Raw genomic sequence first — 9954 nt, 5'->3', positions numbered from 1 at the left:
TTTTAAGCTGCCCCTTGCCGTCTCGTTACTGCCCTGCTCGGCCTCCGACGAAACGGCTCCATAAAGCTGCCCGTAAACTCGAAGCACAGGCTTTTGCACCTCCGTATGGCTGCAGAGGAGGTGCGAATGCGCACACGCAAAGCTCGATGAGCGGGGGGTTTTCGGAGTGTTACGAGGCATTGACGTACAGTGAGCACAAACGCACCAAGGAGCTCTGCTTTCCTTTAGGGCTCTAGGAGCAAAGGCAGTGAAGGTCGTAAGGCTCCGCTATCTGCATACGTGCTTTTATGAGGCTACAAATGCTCTCTGCACAGTTATTCATGCGCTGCCAGACGTAACGCGCTACAGCTGTTTGCATGCAGAAAGGAGCAGTACTACAGTGCAATAAGCAGAAAAAAGGGTTTACAAAACAGAACCTTCAGGGTGTAGGCGCTGTTTTCCACAAAGCACGAACCATGCACAAATTAGTGGGATTTTCAAATAGGACCTAGGGGTTCCACTGGCGCTGACCTCAGGTGTTCTGTAGGTCTCTGTTTCCAAACGAGGCAATGTCCCATCTGTCTCATCTAGGCCAAGTAGGGCCAAGTCCCTGTCCTGCAAAGCAGCAGAGGCCACAAGCCTCTGTCCCACGCTGAGTAGTTGCGCTAGGAGCGCTTCACTTGCTAATCACAAGCACAGTTTTTTTAGGAAGGAAGAGACACTTGAGGGATTATTTATAAAAGTTATTGAAGTTATCTGTTTAACTTGATAATCCCTGACGGAGAAGCAGAGATTTTCAGCTGAGGCTTACATTTAGAAGTAATTACATGTGTCTGACTGTGGGGTACCTGTGTGGTGGCTGGGCACGGGGGCACGTTCAGCTCTCCTTCAACACATGCTCTTTGCTCTTGGTTACAGTGGGGACAGCAGAAGGTCTGTGGGGACAGCAGGAGGCCACGGGGACAGCAAGAGGCCTTTGGGGACGGCAGGAAGCTCTGCATGAGATGGTGACCAAAGCTCCCGCAGCCGTCCCTGTGGCAAGAACACCCACAGCAGCAGGTAATGTGCCCCTCCCACAGCAACTGACAGCCAGGAGCAAGAAATGTTCGGGCAGCTTACATCATCGTTTGCCTGTATCATTATCAAGGAGGAACTGAAAGCTGTTTTATGAGGAGCAGACAGACAAGACTAGCTTGAGCTTGAGACATAAAGAACTCAAACCACTAAGACACCTGAAGGCATCCCAATTAAGCGATATTACCATCCCGATCAAGATGCAGTCATTGTTAGTAAGCATCCCTGATTTCTAAGTGAGATATGCCAATGAAACAGATTTCCTGATTAGGTGCACTTAAATTAAGTGGAGAGAACTGCGTGGAGGAAATGTGGAAAGGCTCTTGTATGGGCCAGCTTCATGGGCACTGTGTCACCTCCACTGACACAGAGCTTGGACCGCTAACCTCAAACCTGCAGTGCTGCCCATGCCTGGGGCTGTGTGACCATCCCACCTCCACCCTCTGCCTGCGATCCCAGCACAAGGAGCAGTGCTGCTAGGCATGCCCACAGCCACCTGCATCAGAGCACCTTGGCACCTGTGCTCTGCCGAAATCCCACTGGGTGCTGAGAAAGAGGCAGAGTGGTATCTGAGAGTCTGCGGGGGCTGATCTGATAGATAATGGCTTGGGCTTTGGGATGAATCTGAAAGGAAGGTCCTCATCAGCTCTGCACTGGATATTTCTGAGTTTTAGAGGTCAGACCTGCATAGTTTTCAGATGGTTGGACTCCAGGTGACATGCTCTGGCAGGGCTGAAGGGAGGTTGGGGAGGAAGAAAACACAGACAGCAAGTCTTGCAGACACTGGTCCTTCTTAAAGCCCTGAGCTGTGCCTGCCATGTGAGCTGGGCGAAGAAAGAAGGGCCCTACGCTTAAGTCCAGTGCTGATGCCCTTCTTAACATCCACTATAGGCTCCTCCCAAACTGCTCTTCTGGTAGGAGAGCTCTGAAAGGAGCCTGCAGCAAATGGGCCCCTGAGGAGAGGTTTGTGTCTCCTCATGCAGCTCTTTTGCTCCAGAGCCCTGCCTTGTCTTACATCCCCACACTGAATAAGGCAAGGAATGTGAGCCCTCCACCACACCTCTAGCTTTCAACATTTGCTGAGCCTGTTTGTCTATTATTTTTTTTTTCCCCTATGACTTTTGAGATTGTAATCTTGGCAAGGTAGGGACTGCCTCCTCTTCTGTGTTTCTATACCATCTAGCTCCTGATTGTGTCCAGGATCTTGGGTTGATGTGCTAACAATGAATAAGCACAAATATTTGGGGGGTACTCTTCGTGGATCCCTCTGAAACGGATTGAGCTGGAAATGTACCAATTCCTTTGGAAGAGAAGGACTTTACAGTAACCACTTGATTAAAACGATCACTCTCTGCAGGGATAAACACAGGTGTTGCCTTCAGTGATGTTTGTCACAGATTTGCATACAATGAATAGCACACCATGTCCCTCCTTCTTCTAAGTTTAGGGGATGGCAGCAGCCGTCTAAACCTCTTTGAAGAAAAAGATGACACAGAGTTTTCTTGCTGACCTGCAGCAAAGGTGTACTCTTGAGGTGTGCCTGCTTTTCAATTTGCCTACCTATATAAATTCCAAATGTGGCAGCTTCGTGCAGTTATTTCATTTCGGAGGTCCCCTCCAAGTGTCTCATCCTGACCTCGTATGGCTGCATGGCACGCAGTAAATCAGTACAGAAATCCATCTCTGAATCTCTTCTTTTTCATTTTTCTTTTCAAATTCTGCTTTTCCTTTCAAACGAGGCCAGCTCCTCAAGCCATTAGGCTGAATTGCATCAGCTGTGGCTCTGGCTTGGGGAAATTAAAGGTGAACACCTGTGCCAGCTCAGCATCACCACAGTGCACGAGCACGTAGAAGAAGTTAAGTCACTGGAGAATGAACAAGGCTGGAGCCTTAGTGGTGCTGGTGGATCAGGTGCATGCTATGTGCTGGGTAGTGTCCTTGGGAGAGCTGCTTCTTTGGGCAGCCTCAGTGGTGAGTTTAGTTTCTTATTCTGTTCAGTTTGAAGACTGGCCATTATAAAGTGTGGCATTTGGTGGCAATGTTGTTGGGTTTGGGGGATTTTTTTCAGAACTAAGTATATGCATCTTCAAAATAATGTTCTCTCTTCCAGTATGATTCCCACTGAAGTGAATGGAAATGTCCCTATTAACTTTAAAACACAATTTCCTCCACCTCCTCCTTCTTAAAAGACTTAATCAAGCATGTTTAGCGGAAACCTATGAGAGCTGTCTAATGACTGACTTGCTTTGCCCAGGGAAAAATGTAACCATAAACTGAAACATGATGCTGAAAACCAAATTTAGTAGAAAGTGTTTAGTCTAGTGCTAGATGAATGATGGAAGCGTGTATTTGTGAATAATTTATTTGACAATTGGTGCGAGGAGGAAAATGACCAAGTTCTCTACTCGTTTGTCTTTGCCTATCTACAAAACTGGCCGAGCAATGCACAAACAAATTGCTAATATTTATTCAGAAGCAGAGAGGTTAGCTTTTGTCAAAGGCATTTTTAGCAGAGACTTGGACTAGTCCCAAATCAGCTTAATTTTCTCGTGTCCTTTGCACAGTAAACAAAGGAAGTTGTTCTATTAGTTACTAAGTCCAGTGTGAATATGCATCTTGCCAGCAACGTTCATGTTCTATTGCAAATCCCACATCGTGAGGACTGAAAATACTGGAGCATGGTCTTCCTGGCCATGGCCAATGTACCAAGACTTGAGTGAGCTCAGCAAGCTACATCTTATAGGATGTGCCCACCTGCAGGCCCTCCTTGGAGGAGTTCCTTGCAGTGCCGTGGATGGCACGAGGCACAAGGCTGAATGAGGAGAAGCTGCACCACTTAAGAAGGTGTGTTCTGCGATCAGGAAGGCTGCCATCTCCATATATGATGACACAAACAGTTGCTGATTGCCAGACAGAAGCTGCTCATTAATTATTTTTCCTCTTGGTGAGAAAGGAAATGCAGCCAAATGGCGGAGGCTCTGAAGAGCTGGCTTTATTAGCTTGACCTGACAGCAGAGCAGAGGTGTTTTGCTTGGGGACAGAATCTACATTTTTGCCTTGCAATTTAGTGAGCTTGTCTGCATCACCTCCTACACTTCCTCCTACCTTTCCCTTGCCCTGTGACACACCCAAGCTTCTCTTTCAGTAGTCCTTCATCCTGTGCCACCTTTGCACCTTCTGCCATACCACCAAATGAGCTTTAAAATTTTAGAATAGTTATATGTTCTTAGTGTGTTGTGTTGTTTTTCTTTTAATGTATTGTTCAACAACAAAAAATGAAGATGTAAGAGCATGGCTCTTCTTGCATACCGCCTCACTGATCCCAGACTTTGTGCTGTTGCTGTCAGTAAGTTTTGGATTAGGCAAGAACTTGCTCCATGTGTTCCCAGATATGTGCCAGGCACCTGCGAGCCCCCTGGGAGCCTGGAGGAGCTGCAGTAAATGAATAACTGTAACCCAGGCCCTCTCAGCCTGCTACCTGCCCACACCTCCTCTGTGCATTATCAGCTGCAGCGATCGCCTCTGCTTATCTCCTCTGAGGGGATAAGTGCAGTCTTCAGGTGCTTGCTTCACCTGAGTACTTTATATTTGGGTGGAAATAACCCTCTTCGTGGCTTCAGCTCCGTGTGCCCAAGAGTACAAAAGGAGAAGCAAGGTGGGTCCTCTTGCACCACGGGCATCATTTAGTGGATGTAGTGGTGATGGGCTGATGGTTGGACTGGATGATCTTAGAGGTCTTCTCCTACATAATGATTCTGATTTTATGCTTTCTCTCGGTTTCCATAGCAGAAGCTGCTTTGCAGTGAAAGGAAATAGGCAATAGAGACCCTTTTCCTTGGGATGTGGGGCCTGCCTGAAGTGAGGTTAAAACTGCTTGGGATTAGTGGAGGGTGAGGGAGCCGTGGGGAGGTGCTGAGAGTCAGTGCTGCTCCTCCTGGAGCCGGAGGCATCTCAGGTGATCAGCACGTAGAGTAATAAGCTCTGAGAGAGGAGCCCTGGTAAGAGCTCCGTTTAATTTCACTGTGGTATGTAGCACTCCAAGAAAACTCCCCGACTCGGTCCTTTTCCTTCAAGCACAACTCCTTATCAAGGTTATTGGCAGCAATTCACTTACAGAAAGGAGCAGCTGTCATGGTATTCCCACATACAAACATGGAAAAACAACCCCTCCCTGCTTTCGGTACAGCAATGTTATGTAGTAAGAATAATTACAATATTTAACACTTGTATCTGCACTTTTAATCTTCAAAGCACTTATCTGAGTGCTAGCTACAGGTAATTGCAGCTGCAGAGTGATGGGGCTGTTTGCAAAAAGGGAAGAACTGTGTGCACCCCTGCTCCAGCAGCCCTGTGCACAGGGCTCTGTGACAGGCACCTCTTGGGTCCCAGGGATGCTTTTTTCCACTGCTTGTCACCACTGTCCTGCCAGGGGTCACTGACTCTGGGTGTGCAGGTGGAGTTGCTCAGGTTGAGCTTTCCCATCCCGTTTCAGTCCCAATGGACTGACTGTATGGCCAGCTGTTCTATGTGACCCAGTTGGTCTATATGACTGACTCTATGACCTGGCTTGTTTGGAGTGGAGCTGACGAGGGGTGAGTGGCTCAGTGGGCAGAACTGGGAAAGCGGTGACTCCTGGCAGAAAATAAGGTGACAGTGAGAGGCTTGCAGGAGGTGTGTGTCTGAGAAAGGGAGGCGAGCCCATGCTGATTCCTCCTTCTCCGAGTCTGTCTCCCCATCCTAAGGAACTTGCATGGCCAGCCCCAGTGTAAAAGGTGTATTTGTTTCCTTTCATGTTCATGTGGCTTTTGGCTCACACTGGAACGAATAGCAGCACTTCTCCTGCCTTCTCTCTCACTTTGCTTTCTTAAAAAGTCTGCTTATCTGAAAACATTCAGGTAAAGCTCTCTTTGCTTATAGTTGGAAATGAGATTGGTGGATGTGAAACGTGTTGTCAGAGCACACAGCTTGCAGGGTACCCTTGCTTGCACCTGGGAAGCCAGAGAACAGCCCTGCATGGGGCATCCTGGCCATCCAGCTCAGCACCTTGCCTTCACAGGCAACAAACCTTTGCATTTATTAATCTAGATCGTTCCCAGGCAAATAAATGACGTCTGTGTTGGATGAGATGTTTGTGAGAGGTCCCTTCCAGCCTCCTGTATGTGCTGACCGTTCTGTTTAGATAACTTTGAGGCCCATGTACCTTGCAATTTGATTTTAAACAAAGCAAATCCAACTCCAACTGCTGGAACTTTTGTTTTCCCTGGAAATCACACTCTTATCTGTGCAGTATGAGTATCTGTTCTTCCTGCTGTTTAAGAGGAAAAATAAGGTACTACAGGCAGTACAGTAATGACAGTACATTAAGAGGAATTGGTTACTCCCAAGTGGTTAGCTTGCATTCAGCTTTTATTTTAGCTGTTCATGCACATTATCATTTTTCCCCTTGAGGATTGTTATGGGGGGGGGGAAAGGATTGTGAAACTCTGAGCTAGTTCTCTCTTGTGCTGCAGCTTCATTATTATGCGTGTGACTCTGAGAAATAAAACCTTTGCTTCGTGAAAATATACCCCCTCAATGTGCTGTTTCTGTCCCTTTGATTTGTGAAGTTCAACCACGTAGCTGGTAGTTAAGAAATGGATTACCCTTTTCTTTTGAAGGCCCCTGTCCTGAAATTAATTGATAAGAATCTTGCTGTTCTCTTAAAAAGAAGGGGGGGGTTGAGAGGGAAGAGGAAATAAAGGCAAAATAGAAACGATAAGCCTTCTAGGCCTTGTTGTTCCAGAGGAAAGCATCCCATCAGGCTCAATTCCCAGCTTTCCTGAGACACGAAATAAAAAAATGGTCTGGAAAGAAACACATGCGCAAACCAATCTCGGAGGTTAACCTCACGACTCTGGAGTTCCTACTCTTTCCTGAGGCCTCAGACGTTGCTGTTGGCAGGGCTGTGCAAGGGGTCAGCTCCCAGAGCCAGCCGCTTCCAGGAGTGCTGCCTGGGAGAAGCTCAGTGCTGGGGAGGTGGGGCTGCTGCCTGCGCTGCTTTGCGGGGCCAGGAAAATAACCTGAAATCCTCTTCCCTTCCTCATCCAGTTCCAATTAAGTGCAATCAATTGCTCAATCAATCTTTTGCTCTTAATAAAGTCGGTTATCTTTTTCCTTCTCGTTCTCCTCCAGGTTTCTGAACAATTGTTCAGACAGACACAACAAGCAGCTTTTGTAAAGGAAGAGTGTAGGCGTTTCCTTTGGCTGTTTTCACTTTCTGCCTATTATGTTATGCTCCGCACCCTCCCTGAATCCTAATCATATACAATGAGTGTTCTAGGAGTCCTTTTTTTTTTTTTTTTCCATCCAACTGGCATGGATCGAATACCCTAATTTGATAGCAAAATCATGCCAAAACATTTGAGGTAGGGGGGAGGAGAATAGACGTTTTGTCATCTTTGTGTTGCTGATGAGTCAGACTGTTTAAACTAAGGAAAGGTTTGAAAAAGGGAAGGGAAATGCTCCACAGCCTTATCTACTCCAACATTAATTTGGGTAGAAGGTAGGAGTGGAGGAAGTCTGAGTAAATCTGTTCTTTATTCAAGTTGTCTGTAGATGGTGTGAGATGAGGGGGATGCAGTGATGCACTGAATTGTTGCCCACGGAGGTGACAGTGAGGAAGAGTGACATGTGCTTTCCTTGGTTTGTGCATGTGCTAAAGCCACACTTGCTTGATGTGTGTGTGTGTGTGTTTTTAAAAAAAAACAAAAAAACAAAAAAAACCACTAGCACTGGTTGCAGCTGCACTGCTCTAACTACCCTGCATTTCCAGGTGGGAGAACGCTGCAGCTGTGCAAAGCATATTTGTACCTAAGTAAATCTGTCCATAGCAGGGCTAGTCCTGTTCAGCTTTCTTGGCTTACAGACGAGCTGTCCTGAACTGACATGGTCACGCAACCACAAAGATTGTACACGGGTCAGGCCATGTCTGGAGGCAGGGCTGGATGCTCCCCTCTGAAGTGGGTGAGAAGGTTACAGTGAGCGTGTACTGTGCGACTTATGGGAGAAAAAACCAAAAAGGTGCAGTCAGGAGAGGGGTGAGTGACCTGGATGGGAAGAAGAGGCAAAGGGTGTGGTGCTGCAGAAAGTGCCAACAGCACAGCCTTACTTAAACTTTACCTAGGCTTGCCCGCGTGTTGATTTTAGTGTAAGGACGGTCAAGTCAGGCCTCTGTGCTTAAAGGACAAGAGAGGGGAAATGTCAAGAAAGTGCAGTTACCTCACTGTGAAAAGCAAACAAACTGAGTTAGTGGGAAACCTGGTGTCCTGGGGGAGCTGCTGGAAATCGCGTTACGTAAGGGAGCATTTGCACTGCAGCAGCTCTCGCACACGCCACCAAACACAAGTTTGGCCCTGTGCTTGCCCACAACCCTGTGGGCACCGTCCACTGGAGCACAGAGCGAGTTGTGCTGCCTTGTGCGTTGCTACCAGTCTCTGAGAGCGCTGGCTTGGAGCTAGCTCAGATGGACCTGCCCTCGTTGCAGTTGCTACACTGCAGATGTTCCCTGGGAAGTTTAGAAAAGAGTAAAACCCAGACAAATATGCTAAAGGTGGTAATGTGGTAATGAGAAGGAAGTGCTACCTTAGCTGAAGGGCTGTTTTCAGCTCTGTTTTTGAGGATAGCCCTGCTGGAAGGTGAGGAGTTGAGGAAAAAGTTTGCTCATCTTGTTATCCAGCCACTTCACACCCTTGTCACAGTCCCTGACTGGCTCTGGAGAAGGGGGGTCCTTCAGCACAGCTTGAAGGATGGATCCTGAATAGCAATGGCTCTGAGGTGCTGTTATAGTAGCAGAGGCCTGTCGGGTGCTGAGATTTCTTGTGGCTGCCCCTCTGCTTGGCTTTAGGAGTGGAGAAGCCATGCAGGAGCTGACTGCAAGCCAAGAGGCTATCTCTTTGCACTGGGGTGATCCTCCCTTGGCTGGGTCTCCTGGCCTCAGGGCTGTTTGCGTTGTGAGGATGGCACAAAGCAGCCATACTTCAGGGAAGGATTGGGGCCCAGGTCTTATCTCACTTTGATTATATTAAATAATCTATCTGTCTGCCACGTTATTTACATAACTCTTATTTAAATAGTTTTACATCAGACACACTGAATCATGAGACTGAAAGTCTAGACGATGCTTGCTAGGCTCAGCCTGCCCTTGGCCCTCCCGCGCTGCCATTTTTCTTCTTCCTCCCTCCAGGACTGCCCTGCACAGTGCTCGGTCCAAAGACAGAAGCAGTTCCAGGAGCTTGGAGTGAACAAAACCCAACTAGATGGGGGTGAAGGGGGAGAAATAGGGGAGCAGGATGGAGCTGCCTGCCTGATATTACCAGGTTAGCTCTGGGTATACCGCAGAGCAGAGATCACTGTCTAGATGTGTAGGGAAGGGCTTCACCCCTGAGCCTACCCTCCGGGAAGCTGCTGTAGGAGATATTTCACTTCGAGAGGAGCGGAGAGGTATAGGGTTACCGAGTGCTCAGCGGGCTCATGGGTGAGAGTGAAAGCCGGGAGGCGGGAGGGAGCAAGCGGAGTAAAGAAGACATTTGTCATCGGAGAGAAAGCCAAGGAAACACGTTTGTCTCCCTAGGTTCTCTCCAAAAAGCACGTTATAAATTACTAATAATTCACAAAAGGCCTGTGTTACAGCATGCTTGACAACCCATCCGTCCCTCCCGAAGGCACACGCTGTGTCACACGCCCCGCTGCCGTGAGCCCCGCCGCGGAGCTTCACCACAGACGGCCTCGGATCGCGATACAGCGGAGGGGCGCCGGGGCGGCGTGGAGCAGCAGCGCCACCCTGCGGCCGTCACAGGCAACGCAGAAACGGGCTGGTATCCCAGGAGCCATCGAACAGCAAGTTTTTTTTTCTTTATCTTTTTT

General features: G+C 48.1%; 1 long non-coding RNA gene across 1 annotated transcript in view; it reads left to right on the top strand.

Moving 5' to 3' along the window:
- The first annotated feature begins 14 nt into the window (after positions 1 to 14).
- LOC116216427 overlaps positions 15 to 9954 on the top strand; it is a 35422-nt gene continuing 25482 nt past the window's right edge. Inside the window, exon 1 of the long non-coding RNA XR_004159146.1 lies at positions 15 to 3024. This is a non-coding gene — a long non-coding RNA (uncharacterized LOC116216427). The remainder of the gene's footprint in view (positions 3025 to 9954) is intronic.

This window comes from Meleagris gallopavo, chromosome 3 (assembly GCF_000146605.3).
Source record: "Meleagris gallopavo isolate NT-WF06-2002-E0010 breed Aviagen turkey brand Nicholas breeding stock chromosome 3, Turkey_5.1, whole genome shotgun sequence".
Taxonomy (NCBI): Eukaryota; Metazoa; Chordata; class Aves; order Galliformes; family Phasianidae; genus Meleagris; species Meleagris gallopavo.
The sequence above is the reverse complement of the archived record's forward strand: the minus strand, read 5'-3'. Positions and strand labels throughout refer to the sequence as shown.